The 16475-nt window shown below is 50.5% G+C and overlaps 1 protein-coding gene across 7 annotated transcripts in view; it reads left to right on the top strand.

Moving 5' to 3' along the window:
• RREB1 (ras responsive element binding protein 1) overlaps positions 1-16475 on the top strand; it is a 164003-nt gene that overhangs the window by 45754 nt on the left and 101774 nt on the right. Inside the window, exon 1 of one of the 7 annotated variants that reach the window (XM_042237047.2) lies at positions 8096-12853. The exons of the other annotated variants lie outside the window; for them this stretch is intronic. The gene's annotated coding sequence lies outside the window, so the exon portion shown is untranslated. Of the gene's footprint in view, positions 1-8095; positions 12854-16475 lie in introns of those variants that run through there. 7 annotated transcript variants of the gene reach the window in all.

The following is a 16475-nucleotide window of genomic DNA, read 5'->3' as shown; positions in this document are numbered from 1 at the left end:
ACTGCCAAACAGGTTGTATTTTAGGATGTTTTGTTTTTAAAGAGGATTTGCTGGTTACGTGATACTCTTAAGAAAATGCTGCTGGCCTTTTCTGTTACATGGCATATCATTCTCTGGGTTCTTCTGAATATCACTCTGTTTCTCATCAGCAGTTCAGAGCCTGGGCCCTTATGGCAGACAGGCGTTTGTTGTGTGATGGGAAGATGAGTCTGACTCAGCTGGCACAGGTGGGGCATCCATTCCTGACTGTCTGCATCATCTCACAAGTGACCCTTTGATGGAAGGGTCTTTTATTTTAGACGTCTTCAGGCAGGCTCCCGAGGTCTCATTTGTAGGACACATTCTGTATCCACCATAAGGGCAGAATATTGAAGGAGGAAAATAAGGCTCCTGAGCCAGTCTGCATCGTCCCGTCAGCAGTTGTGGATGGATTCCTTGCTGTGTGCAGGGCCCTCTCCAGTTGCCATTATGTGGTTTGCATTTTTACCCAATTTCGAACTGCTGTGCTAGTCTACTTCCTAAAGTCAGTTTGGAAATCTTTGCTGGTTGTGTTATGCTCAGTTCTTACCATCATTTATTACCTTCAGTGAAGGATATTTCCTGGTTAATGAAAGTAAGAAAAAAGTCTACCCTTTGTGGGGTTTTGTATGGCATAATTAATATAAACTTAACTCCTGCCGAAAATTGATTAAAAGTGCTCACTCGAAGTAGTCAGAAGTGAATCCTTTTGATGTTTCTATTCATTATCCTTCTGAAAAGTAGGTGGTGCTTAAAAGGTCATAGGATAAGGGTTGCTAAGCAGCTAAACAGAAGGATGCTAAAATTAACCGAAGCATTTTTGAAAGGGAGTCCTCCCCTGTTTTACATTATTTAACTAGATTTAATTAATTTCTGAATCTTTCATGTCCTTTGGCCTAGGAAAGTAGGATGTTAAGTTTGTTTTGTTTTGGTATCATATTTAAATAATCTCTCTCTTGTAAGTGTCTTTTTATTGAAGTTCATGCTCTGACCAGACCTGGTGTCAGATGGCAGCTTGTCTGGGTGAACGTCTTGCCTGTTAACCTGTGTGTTCAGATTAAATCCACGCTTCCCTAGGAAAGGTGTGTGTAATATCACCTTATTTCATTTATTAATAACAGATGGCTTAGTTTGGAAAACTTGCCTAATCTGTGAAGTGATGTCTTATTGTGCTCTTTACTAAACAGGTTTGTGTTTGGAAGCTCGAAATGCAGTAGACAATCATCAGGGCGCAGGCAGTAGAGCCTCTCCTGACCCAGGACGGTGGTCTTCTTCCCCTTTTCTGCTGTCAGGTTAAGTTTTGATAGAGCGCCTCCTTTTCAGTCCACCTCCCCATCTCAGTTCATTTCAACCCCTTTTTGAAAATAATTCCATTAGATGTAGAGTATCTTTGGGACCAAGTGTTCAAAAGCAACACTTGAAGGATTTTGGAGTTTTTCAGTGAGAAGAAAAAGGGTTGTAGTCTAACCAAAGCCATGGTTGGTAACCATCTCTTGGCTGAAAAGCAAGCTTACTGCAGCTCAGAAATTTCCCTGTCTCAAGGTTACTTGTGTGCATCTGACCTGCCAAACAGGCAAAGTTGAGTAATGTTTTTTATATCCAAATACAATGAAGAAATTAGATGGGTTTTCTTGGGAGGGGCAAGGTTAGTGAGTTTTCTTTCTGTCTTTTAGACTTAGAAAGTGGATTCTGAGTAGAAATACCCATGGCTATCTTCAAAAAGCAAGGGTCAGCCTGTGATCTCCGCACCCTGGGCTGCCTACCTGTAAACCAGAGGGAAAAGGTGTACCCTCTGAAACAAGACGGAGGCATACACTGTGCCTTCTGAAATGCATCACTTATTTTTAATTTCCCCTGCACCCAAGGAAGGCAGAATACAGAGAGGAAAGCCATCTGCGGGGTTGTCTTGATGACCGAAGTGGAAGAGTGAGGAAGATGGGGCGGGAGGGTGATGGGCTTTTTCCTTTTCTGTTAGCTGTCCTCTGGGACGGAGTCACCTGCTGTGCTGGTCTCTGTTTCCCTCCTCACCTTCCCTGGGTGTTGTAGGAAGGGCAGCTGAGAGTAGCTGGCAGTGGTTGGTGGAGACTGGGGGCGGGGGTGAGGACGGGAGGGACGCCCCGGAGGAGGGCGCAGGGAGCTGTCCCTTGCAGCAACTGGTGCATCTTGTTTCGGATGGTACTCTGGGTACAGGTGAGCCAGTCTGCCCATCAATAAAGGTGGCTGCCAGTGAATAGGTGCTTAGACAAAAGAAGTGGGAGAGGGTGGAGACTGTTTGTTCAGTGTGATTCAAGCAAGCAGTGCTAATAGAATTTGAAAGCCTCTGTGAAGTCCCTGAGTCTGGGTACGGGCGGTCCGGCGGGATTCACCTGAGGCCTTTCAGACTCGCTGAGGGCGGGTGGTCCTGATGGGGGTGAGAAAGCCCAGGCAAAAGCCCCACATTCTTTGTCAGCCGGCCAGACAGGCGGAGAAAAGGTCTCAGTGGGGGTAATTAGATAAAGCTTTTAAATGGCTCTATTTGTTTTTTCCCCTGGCTGGTTTGATATCTCATCTCTTCTCCCGCCTCTTTCAGAAGCTGCTGGTAAGACGGTCCTAAGAATGTTGGAGGCTGTTAGTGGTTTCGTTACTTGGGACATTTCATTTTTCGTTAGGGCGGACCCTGGACAAAGTGAACTTAACCCTGCTTTTGTGGAGGCCTTGAACAAAGATTTGAATTTTATCCTCAGAGCGGGAGCGGCACAGTGTGAGGGCTGGGTGGGTGTATTAACCCATTTTCCAGCTGTGCCAGCCTCCACCCTGTGGCTGGTAATAAATCAAGCCCAGGACCCAGAACTCCCAGCTCCAGCCTCACTCCAAACAACACCTGCTTTTTCAAGTCAGCTTGGCCTCAGAAGACAGAGCATCAAATATACAGGGCCTGTTTATCTGTGTGTGTGTGCTTTTTAAATGAGACCAGATCCTTTGACAATAATTGAATGCGAAGATGTAAGGCAATTAAAAAAAGAAACTTTTCTAGCCTTTGGCAGCATTTTTCTTGATGAACATGATTATAGACATTTTTTTCCCGTAGGTTTTCTACCTCGTGAGATCATTGTAAGGATAAAATAAATGTTTCAGAAAGTCAAAATCTATATATGGAAGAAAGTAGTGTATTTTGAGCTCAGGAAGCTTTGTGGGTATCCACTCTGGATTTCCTTTCCAGAATTGTGCACAGCTCCAGTACTCAGGCAGAGTTTATGTTTGCTTCGAGTGCCCAGAGACAAACAGGCCAGCACATTATTCTTCGTGAAGTTTACTTGTGTGCTTAGTTGCTCAGTAGTGTCTGACCTTTGTGACCCCATGGATTGTAGCCCGCCAGGTTCCTCTGTCCATGGGATCTTCCAGGCAAGAATACTGGAGTTGGTTGCCTTTTGCTTCTCTCCGGGATCTTCCTGACCCGGGGATGGAACCCGTGTCTCCTGCAGTGCAGATGGATTCTTTACCTGCTGAGCCATCACTCAGGGATGAATTTTAAGGGACAGGCAGGTGGTAAGCTTTGGGTGCACTCTTTAGAGCAGTGGCTCTCAGCTTGGTGGTTCTCCCCACCGCCCTGGCGCAGGGGGTGCCTGGCAACTGTCTGGAGACCCTGATTGCCTTGCTAGGGGAGGGGATGCACCGGCCTTCAGTGGGTCCAGGCCAAGGATACTGCTGCTCTTCCCACAATGCACTGGGAAGCCCTGCAACAAAGGCTCATCCAGCCCCAAATGTCAGTAGGTGGAGGGTGAGAAAGCCTGCTTTAAAGGTCCAGGCCCGTGTGCCGTGTGCAGGCAGCCTGGTGTTCTCGCTGTGGGGCACGTGGCGTATTTGGGGATCTGGAATTCCATGGAGCGGGTAAGGTCTCCCTCCAGGACTATAAGGTGCTGTGTTGGCAAGCCCAGGATTTCACAGGAGATTGGGGGTTGGGTAGGACATTTCAGTGCCGTTCTGTATATTAAAAACCCCTTTAGTCAATAAAAGTTCCAGAACGTTTCTGCTTCTAAAACAAGCCAGATTCGTAGGTGCTGGGAAGGTGCTCTGATAGGCGGTGCTTCTTCGCTCGTTTGGGAAACTGACTCGGGTGCTGTCATCCGCCCCCTCCCTCATGTTCTCAGTTGTGTGGAGGGTACCACCCCCACCCCCCTGACTGCTTTTCCCTCAGTGTTTGAACAAGCCCCTACTTGCTTGACAGTTCATGTTTTCACCCTTGTAGTCTTGCTTATTTAAGTTTTCTTAAGTTTTTGCAAAATTCTTACATAACTTTCCACCCTTGTTAAAGTGCAGTGTTGAGGGGGCGGGGCTTCTGTCCACACGTTTCCCTTCGAGCGGGCACCTGGCTGACCCCAGGGAGGGCTGGGGACGGATCGAGGGGGGCAGAGACGGTAGTGAGTTTTATGTTTTGGGGGCTTCCGGGCCTCAGAGACCCCAAAAGGAGGTTGGTTTGAAGGAAGAAGAAATGTGGTATACAAACACTAAACTGTGTTTTCCCAGACCAGACATGTCCAAGGAGAGTGGTGGGAGCCATCTTTAGCCACAGGTGCCACTTGCCTGACCCCTGTCCTGGTCTACCCCACCTCTCAGCTCAGAGGCAGGGGTAGGGGGGAGGTTTTGGAGCAAGAAGAAGGCAGGAAGAGAGGGGGGACGATTCCCGAAAGGGCGGGGCGGCCTGTGGTGGGAAGTGACAGTTGCCCCCAAAACCATCTGGGCTGGCACTTACTTAAGAGAAGCGTTGCACATTCTGCAGGCAGCTTTCTTGACATCCTCGTCCTGCTGACAGGCTGTCAAGGTCCCTCCTGGGCTAATGGTGGCAGTGACCTGCCCGGAAGCCACCTTTACCACGCGGCTCCTGGGGTGGTAAGAGCCTTGCGTCTGGTGCCCCGCCGCCCCCTCCCGCACCCTGTAAACCAGCCACTGCCGCTGCCTGTCTCCACTGACAGCTTTTGCCAGGCTGAGGGTCGCCTGCAGGTGCATCAGAGGGAACTTGCAGAGAGAAGAGTCCCTCCCCCCACTTCTGGAAGGTGAACTGAAACTCACCATCTGCCCAGCCTTCCAGGCCAGTCCCTGACTCGGGTCTCTCCCACCCCAGCCAGACCCCCCTGGACACCCCTGTGCTGTCCAACTCCAGGGTCAGCTGCCCCGCTGTCCTGACCGAGGCTCTCCTTGGGTCACAGACACCTCCCAAGTCAATTTCCTGGCACCTTTGTGCACCCTCCGGTTGGTGGACACTAGCCATGCGTGGGGTTTGCCGGCCGAAAAACATCTCTTGGCTCCCTGCTGTCTGCAGGAAGAAATCCAAACTCGTCAACTTGGCACACGAGGGCCTCGTCGGCGGTTCCCAGACGGCCTTCCTAGTTCCAGCCCTTCCCACTCCCACTCCACGCGGCGGCCACAGTGCAGGAGCTTCTGCTTCTTCGTGGATCACTCACTTGGCTCTGTCCCCACCCCCCCATCTCCTTGCGAACATTTCTTCACTCTTCTTTCAAGACCCATCTTAAATACCACCTTTTGCATGGAGAATCAGGTCCTCCATCAGAATAACCCTTACCCCATCTGGCCGGTGTGTCTGTTGTAATTTACCTGTTGGCATGTTCTCCCCATCTGGAGAATAGGCAGTGACTTCAAATCGTATTTTTCCGTTTTCTGTACCTGGCTCAAGGGTTGCATTTGTTGCTGTTTGTTAGCCACTCAGTCGTGTCCGACTCTTTTTCGACCCCATGGACTGTAGCCCGCCAGGGCTCCTTCGTCCCTGGGATTTCCCAGGCAAGAAGACTGGAGCGGGTTGCCGTTTCCTTTTCCAGGGGATCTTGCCGACCCAGGGATTGAACCCGCATCTCTTGCATTGGCAGGCAGTTCTTTACCAGTGAGCCATCTGGGAAGCCTCAGGGGTTGTGTAGTTGATGCTTATTCAGTAATTATTGTTTAATCCATTTTCAAATACAAAAAAAACAGAGTTTTTCTGAAGAGGTGAAGGTTATTTTTGGAAAAGAGCACTATAATTTGAGAAGCTAAGTCCTAAATATCGGTACAGATTAAGAGAAGGAAACTAAAGTTTTCCAGCAAACCCGTCTCCCAGAAATTGGGTGCTAAGTGCACACTGGTGGGAAAGTGTTTTGAATTACAGAAATTTTAAAATAAAAGTTTGCTCAGCTTAATTTACTCAGAATTAAAGAGAAAGAAAACGTTGTTAATGCCTGATTGCTCTAAAAGCTGTCACACTGGGGCCCTTACTAATTATAACCACTTTTCATGGCTCTTGGTTTGAAGTTTATATTAAATAGGAGAGATGGGCACACAGATCAAAGACCAGAATCATTTCAGAGCTCCAATGTGTGGGCCCATTTTCTCTGCTTAGTTAGATTTTTGTTTCATTAGTGGTATGAGTTAATAGGAGTGTTGGTCTGTATATAATTTAACTTTTCTTTTTTGCCATTACTGCTTGGATTTAACACAAAATGCCAAACCAGAAACCTACAGGGTACAGATCTTGCTTTATTTGAGTCTGTGTGCACACAATATACATTCATACTTACATGATAGAAGTTGATTATAGATCATATTTATAGAAAGAATCATTTCCACTATTTTATGGGAAATTCCTTTATGCTGAAACTTTATTGTTAAAAAAAAAAACACAAATACTGCGAATACACAAAATCATCTCAAAATCTTTTCTTAGCTTTTTTCTAAAAGAGGTCTTCAGAAATAGGGGAATATGGAAGACAACGCAAAGATAGGGTGAGAGAGGCATTTTATGGATCCTTTTATACCTTTATATTTGTAACTATGTGGATAGGTTTCCTTTTCAAATAAGGAATTAAGTTTTGTTGTTTTTTTTCACATTAGAAGATCTTACTATCCTTTATACAAGATAAAATCCTAGTCAATTGAAAGTACATTATTGCTACCCTTAAATATTCCTTAATGTCCTCACCCGATAACGAGTTTAGGCTCAGATCTGGCAGATACATTCAAATATATTAGTCCAGCTTCATCTTATTTCTAAGGAGACGTGTATATTTTCCTCTCGTGTGAAAAAAGGTGTTTGTTTTTTTTTTTTTAAGCCATTTTCTCTTTGGCTTTAGGGCTTTTGATTGTTTGCAAGGGTAATTACGTAAAACTGCCTAGTGAGCATCTCAAACAGGTTTTCACAACTTAGTCAGTTAAAACTACGTTGGATCAAACTGTTCCACTTAACATTTTGAAGCAAGTATAATTTAAAGGAGGCTCAGCTCGCACACCTTAGTCTAAGTTACACTTGTTTTTAAAGTCATGAAAATAAAGTTTCTGGAAACTGTTTGTTGTTTGAAAGCTTACCTCTGTCCATGGAATTCCCCAGGCAAGAATATTGGAGTGAGTAGCCATTCCCTTCTTTAGGGGATCTTCCCAACCCAGGGTCTCCTGCATTGCTTAGTGAAAGTCACTCAGTCCATGGAGTTCTCCAGGTCAGAATACTGGAGTGGGTAGCCTGTCCCTTCTCCAGCACATCTTCCCGTCCCAGGAATTGAACTGGGGTCTCCTGCATTGCAGGTGGATTCTTTACCAACCGAGCTATCAGGCAGGCAAACTCTCACCATTGGAGCCGCCAGGGAAGCCCCTGGTGAAGCTTTACAATCCTGTTTTCCTAAAATACTGCATTGAGTTGGATTCAGTATCCCATTCAGCCTCCTTTTGGAAAACAGGCACTTCCCACCCCTAAATTTGCAAACCTCGTAGTGCTTTTTTTGTTTTTTAAACTCATAGATCTTTATTTATTCAACAAATTTGAATTTCAGCAATGCGACAGCTGTGATAAGCACCAAGGATATTACTAGTGTGAGGAAGAGGCAGTGGCTAGCTTCGCAGAGATGGAAAGACACTGGACCACTGAGTGGCCTGCGTCCGGGCGGCGTGTTCGGTGCTGCAGGGGCGTGGGATGTGTTGACGGGATGAAGGATGCCGAGAGGAAGGGGCGGAAGGGGCGTGCAGGGGCACGGACGGTGATGCTGACGCCCTGAGGTTGGTGAGGAGGCCGGAGTGCGGAGAGGAGCCCACCAGGCCTAAGGACCGTGTGTGGTGCGGTGGGCGGGGCCGGAGCCGCGGCGCCTCCCTCGCAGGTATCTGGAGTTTTCCCTGAAGAACTCTGGGAATCCTTGCAGGGTGTCAGGCCAAGGACTGGCATGATGAGATTTGCATTTTTAAAGACCACTCCTGGCCAGAGTGGAAGCAGCAGCTCTTCCGCCTTCTGTTTGCAAGACCCTCGAGGTTAGTGGTTCGCGGCTTTGAGAAGCGGCGGCGGTGCGAACTGGCTGGCAGTAGAGGTGGGAGCCTGGGTGGCTTCGGTGGAGGTGGAGGCCGGAGGAAGGGCCGGAGGCTGGGCGACATGATTTTCAGGCCTCTGGCTTCCCTGCCGGCCGGCTGGTGCTGCCCCTCTCCGGGATCAGGTTGCGGGATAAAGCCAGGTTTATGAACCAGGTATGAACCAGGTAAAGGGCAGGGTTCCCTGCCCTTTAAAGAAGTGATGTGTTTGAACTTTATCACCGTTTTCTCTACTTGGACTGTTTTCATGGGTTAAAACGTTAATGTACCTGGCGTGGGTGACTCTCAGAAAGGACTTCTATAAAAATGAGAGACAGAAGTGAGGCTCTTACCTATGGCTGCCTCCTCCCCTCCCCTCCCTCCTCTTCTTTCCTTTTTCTCCTTTTTAATTTCCTGAGGCCAAAAGGAAGTTGGAAGAGTTCTTGCCGGTTCCGAATGGTTTTCAGATGAGACATAGGACTAAAGTCTTGAGCACATTTAAGTTTCTGTTTGCTTTAGAGATGCTTTATCTCTTTGACTTGAGCCTGGGGCTCAGGGGCAGAGGCTGCAGGTAAGAACTGAGGCAGGACTCTCAAACTTACCCCAGTTTTCCCCTGAAGAGGGTCAGAACTCTTCTGCTGACCTGACTGTCCCAACTTTCCTTAGTTTTACAGTCCCCACTGATGCTCTGAGTGTGTTAGAACGACATCAGTATTTTGCTTGACCAGTAATGTGTGTGGAAACAAAGTCCCTTCAGTGAACCAAACTTGCCGCGTGTCTCCCAAGGGTGCCAAAGGAAGAGAGTCCATCCTTGCCCAGGGCTGGTCGCCACTGAGCCGCGGTCCAGCCTGTGTCGGACCATCTCCGGTGATGGCAGATTTGCCGTCTGTTCCGAGGCAGTCCATGGAGTTTTACTGCATTAGTTACCTTTTTTTTTTTTTTTTTTTAAATTCTTCTCAAGGCAAACAGAATCTTTTTGGAATGGAGCTAGAAAGTGGTGTCTTTTCTGCTGAGTTGGTGAAAGCTAGGAGCTGGAGGACAGGCCGCTGCCTTGTGCAATCTGACCCCCAGAGAGTCCCTGGGGACTGACTGCCACCCTCCTGACTTCCTCCTGCACTCGGATTCCTGCTTCGTGGGGGGGTGGGAGGGGGTCCTGCCTCACTTGGCCTGCACGGCCATCCTCTTGGGTGTGAGCTAGAACTCCTTTCTTCCATCAGCCCCCAAGAAAGCATGAACAGTGCTGCTGGATTTGAGCAAAGCTTCTCTCCGAAGTCATAGAAATGACTCATCCAAACCACCCGTGAGCCCCAGTCTGCCACCCCCCGCTCCCCACTTCTCTTTTCTATGGGATCCATCCTGACCCAGGTCACCCCACCGCTGGTCCCCAGAGAGCGCTGCCCCACTCAGGGAGAGCATGATTTTTCATCCTTTGCTTAAAGAGCACGGATGTTCCCGCATCAGCAACCTCACTCTTATTTGTACGGATGGCACACTTTATCCCAGCCGTACATGTGATAAGATGAGCTGATGAAGGGAAGAGCTCCACAGAGACCTTGCCTCTCCCACTCTTTCCAGCTGAAACACCTTGGTGAGGGTGTGCTGGGAAGGGGACTTGAGAAACGGAGTTTATGGCATCTTTTAGAAAATTTAAATCTTAAGGTTCAATTGTACGCAGCTCAGCCCCTCACCTCATCATGACCCAAGCGGAAGTGTGGATTTGGAGATCTAATACATCTGTCACAAAAATAGCTTACAGGGATGGCCTTGTAATGTGTCCAGAATTGGGGTGGGTGGTACGTGCAGTAGCCAGTTCACGATGACGAAGGTATAAGCTCGCTTGCAGATAACCCGCCCATAACTGCTGGATAATGGTGACAGTTCTTGCTCTCTGTTGGGTGGTTTCTTTCTTTACATGACTGTGTGTTTAATCCCTGGTGTTGGTTCTTGAAGGGCTTGGGTGGTCAGATTATTGCACTTAGAGATCATAACCAAAATGGCTTGGCGGGCTTTGCTGCCTTTACAGCGGATGGAATCTGGGGAGGTTCCTTTGGCTGGCTGGGAAGTCTAGTGTTGGCTCCTGCTGTGTCCTGTATCTACAGACAGCAGAGGACAGAGAAATCCAGTAGAAACTGTGACCTGGTTATTCATATGATAAACAAATCACCGAGAGTGCATTTAAATACAGTCAGCAGTCCGCCCTTGGTGAAAAGCTTCAGTAGTCAAAGCCCACCTGTATTTGCTTTAAGTCAGATAAACCAGATGTTGTATTTTAGGCCGTCTCCTGCCCGCGCTAGACTTAATCCATATATGACTCCAATCTTAAGTAAAAAATCTCAGGTTCCCGCACTTTTTCACCATTCTGTGGTGGTTAGGTTTTTCATCTGGAAAAACACTCGCGTGCTGGGGGAAGCAGTCCTGTGAACTAAGGTTTCAGGCACACACCAGTTATGTCGTTGTCCTGAACTCTTGACGTGGGTCATCCCATTCCGTCTTCACACCCCCTCGTGGCCCCCAGGATGTAGGTAGGATCATTATTCTCTTTATTTAGAGGAGGAAACAGACCCAGTGAGACAGCCAGCTCATCGTCGTCGAACAGCCTGAGCCCAGAGCCCATGCTGGCGGCCAGTGCTCCGCTTCTCCCACGATGCCTTGACATTGTCCCCAAGTGAATATGCCCCGAAAGCCTGTTGTGTAGAGCCGTGCGGTACACGGCAAGAGGAGAGTCAGGGACATGCATGGGACAAAGCTGCTGGCTCTTGGAAATAGCAGATTAAAACCCAACCTGTGAAACGAGTCTATGTGGTTTTTAGACCATCACTTCTGTGGAAGATCAATGGGGAGGGGAGGGTTGCTAGAGAGAGAGGCCTACAAAGGTGCTTCATTGTTGAATTGCTAAGTCCAGCTCTTTTGTGACCCATGGATTGTGGCCCACCAGGCTCCTCTGTCCACGGAATTCTCTAGGCAAGAACCCTGGAGTGGGTTGCCATTTCCTTCTCCAGGGGATCTTCCCAGTCCAGGGATCGAACCTGGATCTTCCTGCATTCCAATAGGTGGTTTCTTTGCCGCTGAGCACCAGGGCATGGGTTGCAGAGATGCTGCTGGTTGACAAATCAGCCGGCAGGGAGTGGCTATCCCAGACAGAGCACCTGGGGCCCAGGAGACCCTGCTGAGAATGGGGAGAGGCCTTGATTACCCTGCTGGGGGCCTCGCTGTCCCCAGGTTCCCATCAGATGCCCCAGGGGGTGGGGAGGGTGGGCCTGCACTCGGGGCTTCTGCTGGTCCTGTGTGACGTGGGGAGTGGGGTACACGCCTGCCCCTCAGCTTCTTTCTTGTGGACACCCACGTTTAACCTCACTGAAAGTGCTTGATCACCGATTCCAAGTAAGCATGGTGTGTCGGCCACTTTGGAAGGGCCGGGATAGTGTCGGCTCTGTGAGTGTCTGGGAACGAGGGTTCCTGGAGAGCCTGGTTCCTCCAAACAGGTCCCTGTTCTTTGTTGTCATAACAGGGCATTCCCATTTCATTTAATTTATAAAGTCAACATTTTGCCTCAGAGTCACTGGTCTCTGGTTCCAGGGAGGTTGGCGCAGTTGATCTGATTACTGACCTGGGGCTTCCCTGGTAGCTCAGCGGTACAGAAGCTGCCTGCAGTGCAGGAGACTAGGGTTCCATCCCTGGGTCGGGAAGATCCTCTGGAGAAGGAAATGGCAACCCACTCCAGTATTCTTGCGTGGAGAATCCTATGGACTGAGGAGCCCCGCGTGCTGCAGTCCATGGGGACGTAAAGAGCCAGACAAGACTGAGCGACTGAACAATTGCTAACCTGATGTTTGAGTTTGTCCTTGTTTAAGGGAGATAGCCTCAAGGAGAGGTTTTTTTTTTTTTTTTTTCCCCTGCTTCTTAAGCAGTAGGAGCTACAGGAACTGCGGGACAGCAGTGGAGGACACCCTGTCTCCCTTGGGATGTTACTGGGGCGGGGGGTGTCCTACCCTTTTATGGGGGCCCACTCAAGCAAGTTGTGGAACCAGCAAGTCTTAAATTGTGATGAGGGCTTCATGGCCTGTTTCCTGTTTCCGGTGGGTCTGTTGGAGAAGGGTTGTTTTGAAATTTAGGAACAAATAGAGAATTTCAGCGTCCTGTGCTACCAGCTTGACTGTAACCGACCTAGCTTCCCCTTACTACCACCATGATTCTTACCGTTGCTATTTTGCTGGTGGCAGTTTGACAGTTCCAGTGAAAGCGCAGGGCAAGAAGTCTCGGTTGAAGACCAGCATCCCATGCTGTCTCTTTCTCGGGGTTGGAATCAGCTTCCTGCATCGGAATGCTGCTCGACACCTCCCCCAGGCACTAGGCTCCAGGGAGGCGAGGATGCGTAAGACGTGGTCCAGCCCTGAGACGCCACCAGTGCGTCACAACCGGCAGAGACACCAGGACAGGCAGTGGGAAGCAGTCGGGAAAAGAGGAAGTGATGGGGTCCTCGGATGTGAACGGCCAGCCACGTGGAGAAGCACGTAGGGAAGGGGAAACAGACGTCTAGGCTGAGAGGAGTGTGAGTAGAGGCCCTGGGGGACGACAGCACGGGGCTTCCTGGGGGATGGGATGGACGGGCGGTGGGATGAGGCCAGAGAGCAGGGTCGGGGTGCTGTGTCGAGTCGGGGTGGAAGGGGTGTTGAGAGGTGTCTCTGGCAGAATAGACGGCCGGTTGTGGAAGCAGTCGTGCGCCGGGGAGTGCTTTGAAGCTGGGTTTCGATGTGAGAAGTTCTGTCCTGGAGGGAACTCTGCTAACCCTTTAGAAAAATCAGGTTGCAGAGGAGACATATCTGGCAGAACGGACTTGACGTTGGTGCTGTGCTGAACAGAATTATTTCTTCTCCTTTTTTTTCAAGGAGAGTTTTTTCAGTCCAGGACATGGGGGCTGCTGTCTGGGGTGGTGTTAAGTGATCATTCAAAGGTGGCAGCTTGATTTTCAGCAAATAGAATTCAGTTCCCCAAGGTTTAAACTTCCCAGGCTGTGTTTTACTGCTTGCTGCTTAAGCTCATCAGGGAGAGCAACAGACTCATCCAGGGAATTAGACTCATTCCTATTCCCTCGAGAACACTGAGGCTGGATGCTGGGAGTCCAGGGGAGCTACTTACTCGTTAGGATCACTGGTTTGTCATCTGGGAGTGAAGGCGGGCTTGGAGGGCAAGCTGATGAGTGAGCCTGTGGATGAAGATTTCTGAAAGTTGCCGTGGATGCCGGATCTGCTCACAAAGACGAAGCTGCCTTGAGCAGGGGTGTCTCACCTGGGTAGCCTCTGCCCTGGCCCTGTGCGCCCCCCTACCCCGTTGTTCCCGGTCCTCTGCAGAGATTTCACTTCCTCCCACCGGTGAGGTCGGCCAGGAAAGACCCGCAGGGATGTGGGGCGTGAGGGCAGGTAGTGGGCCCCAGAGACGCTCGTGGTTGATTAATTACGGTGGAGGCACTCTCTGCCTTTCCCCCTGGGGAGAACAGGTCCCTTTTTTAATATGCATGACTTCATATGTTTCAAGGCCTGAACTCAGGGACCAAGGGACCTGGCCGAGAGGGCTGTGGAAAATGTGGGGAGGCCCCTGCAGGTTGGACGGAATGCATATCTTAAGGTTAATAATTTCATCACCTAAAACTGATTTTTATATGGTAAGGTTTTATGAACTGCTGGCAGCCTCTCTCGTCCGTTTTGTTTCTTAACCATGCTCTCTCGCTGGCGCTGAGATTGTGTGGGAGGAGGTGGGATGCTGTGAGCTGGGGAGGGCTTTGGGGGGCCAGGCGGGGAGCTGCGGCAGAGATGGGGGGCTCTCAGAGTGCTGAGTGGATTCTCCTTGCCCGTGACCAGCCAGGGCAAATCAGTAAGGGAGGAGAGCCCCACTTGGGGCCAGGACCCAGGGGTGCTTGCCAGTGTGACCCCATGGGTAGGGCGGAGGTATCGTCTTCCTCTTCTTAAAGATGGGAAACTGAGGCTTAGGGGAGTTACCTTTTTCTGAGATCACACAGGCGGTGTCAGGCTGCCGGGAAGCATTAGGCCACAGCCGCAGACTGAAAAATGTTCTCCGGTCCCATGGGACCTCGGGACAGCTGGGTACCTGGAGAGAGTTCCCAGCCCAGCAACTTCGACCCTTGATCTGGACTCTTTAATAGTTCGCTGGGATAGGAGCTCAACACATTTGAGTGCCTCTACGTGTAGGACACCGGGTTAAGGCGTGATGAAGCCCCGTGGTTCTTGCCTTGGGGGAGTCCCCATCTTGAAAAGGTGCAGGGCAGGGTCACCCCCGAGCCTTGCTCCCATGGGCCGGGGCAGGCTGGGGGTCACTTGGGGTGGAGGACCACGACCTGCAAGGTGGTGGAGTTGGAGGGCTCCTTGGGGTGGGGGATGGGGCAAAATTGGAGCTTTCCTTCTGTCCATGGGACACAATCCTAAGGTTTGGAGCAGAGGAGCGACTGGCCACCTGATAAGGCTTGGGAGACATCCTCAAGAGGGAGTGTGGCCACAGCTGTCCCCGGGGCGGCTGCTGGGGGCCCGTCACTGCTGATTGCTGGCCCGAGGCAGAGAGCCCAGCCCGGTCAGCTGGTCCGGAACAAGCCCAGCAGCAGGCAGATCCCTGCATTGCTCCGCCAGACTGACGTCCACAAACGGGGGGCTTGCTTTCTTTACAGCTGCAGACTTGTTTCAAAGCTGACTCACACACTCTGGCTTAATATTTCACTTCTTAGTTAACCAGCTCCAGAGGAGCCACGCAGAGAGGGTGAAGGACCCCGGGGAGCAGGAGGCCTGCTTCCAGTTTAGGCCCCGATGGAGACGGTTCAGGCTCAGAGCTCTGCGTTCTGGCTTGCCTCTTTGCGGGGCTTGTCCGCTGAAATGCTGGATCTCGTTTATAATGTTGGCATATTGGTGTAGAGGTTAACCCTGGTTTACTGAAACCAGGAGAGCCTTTCCTGATGGATCCTGAGACTTCTACGAGGACCTGCCTCGGCCCCAGCTGTGGGGTGGGGCCTGAGCCCCGGCTCCTGATCCTTCCCCCACATCCAGCTTCCGAGTCTTTGGCTTCCCTGGTGGCTCAGATGGTAAAGAATCTGCCTGCAGTGCAGGAGAGCCGGGTTTGATCCCGGGGTTTGGAGAAGGGCATGACAACCCACTCCAGTACTCTTGCCTGGAGAATCCCATGAACAGAGCAGCCTGGCGGGCTACAGTCCATGGGGTCACAAAGAGTCAGGCACGACTGAGTGACTCACACTTCCTGTGTTATCTGTTGTTCAGTCGCTAAGTTGTGTCCTAGCGGTGCCCAGCTGCTTGCGGCCCCATGGACTGCAGCGCACCAGGCTCCTCTGTCCCCCAGTGTCTCCCGTTTGCTCAGACTCCTGTCCATTGAGTCTGTGATGCCATCCGACCGTCTCGTCCTCTGTCGCCTCTGTCTCCTCTGGTGTCTGCCACCGCCCCAAAGGTGCCCTCCCAACCTGTGCCTGAAGCAAAGTGCTCTTATGAGGCCCTTAAAGCCCCTGGTGTGGGCTCCCCAGCTTTTTGTTTCGAGCTCTGGCCTGGGGGTGCCAGCCTGGTCAACCTTCCCGTTCATCGGTGTCACTGGCGTTTTAAAGACACGTACATCGCATGCAGTCCTGTAGATGCTTTTCATGCTTCATTTCCATGCTGCTCACAACAGGCCCACCAGGCTGGTGTCGTTAGCCACGTTCTGCTGGTGCAGAGGCACCGAATCGTGCCCTGAAGGTCCGGGGGCACTGGACCCCGCCCCCACCCTTTTGTCGCATTTAACCTCTGCTTCGACTTCTGAGGTCACTGTTATCTCCATCTTACAGGTGAGGAAGCTGAGGCTTAGGGAGTTTAAAGAACTTGCCTGAGGCCGCTCCAGGGTAAATGACATTGAGCCTGAGCTGGTGTACTCCTTAATCTTTGCTCTTCTGTATTTGTTTATGAAGTAAAACTTGCTAGCTTGGGGCTGGCTTAGAGCTGATGGCTGCTCTTGGATTTGTTTTCCAGGGCTTTTCCCATTCCTAAAGGAGGAGGGAGGAGCTGTTTGTCAAGCGCCCACTCCCACTCCCGTGCTCAGTTCAGTTCAGTTCAGTCGCTCAGTCGTGTCTGACTCTTGGCGACCCCGTGGACTGCAGCACACCAGCCCTCCGTGGCCATCACCCACTCCCG

This window comes from Ovis aries, chromosome 20, assembly GCF_016772045.2.
Source record: "Ovis aries strain OAR_USU_Benz2616 breed Rambouillet chromosome 20, ARS-UI_Ramb_v3.0, whole genome shotgun sequence".
NCBI lineage: Eukaryota > Metazoa > Chordata > Mammalia > Artiodactyla > Bovidae > Ovis > Ovis aries.
This window is presented reverse-complemented; position numbering and strand designations above follow the sequence as displayed.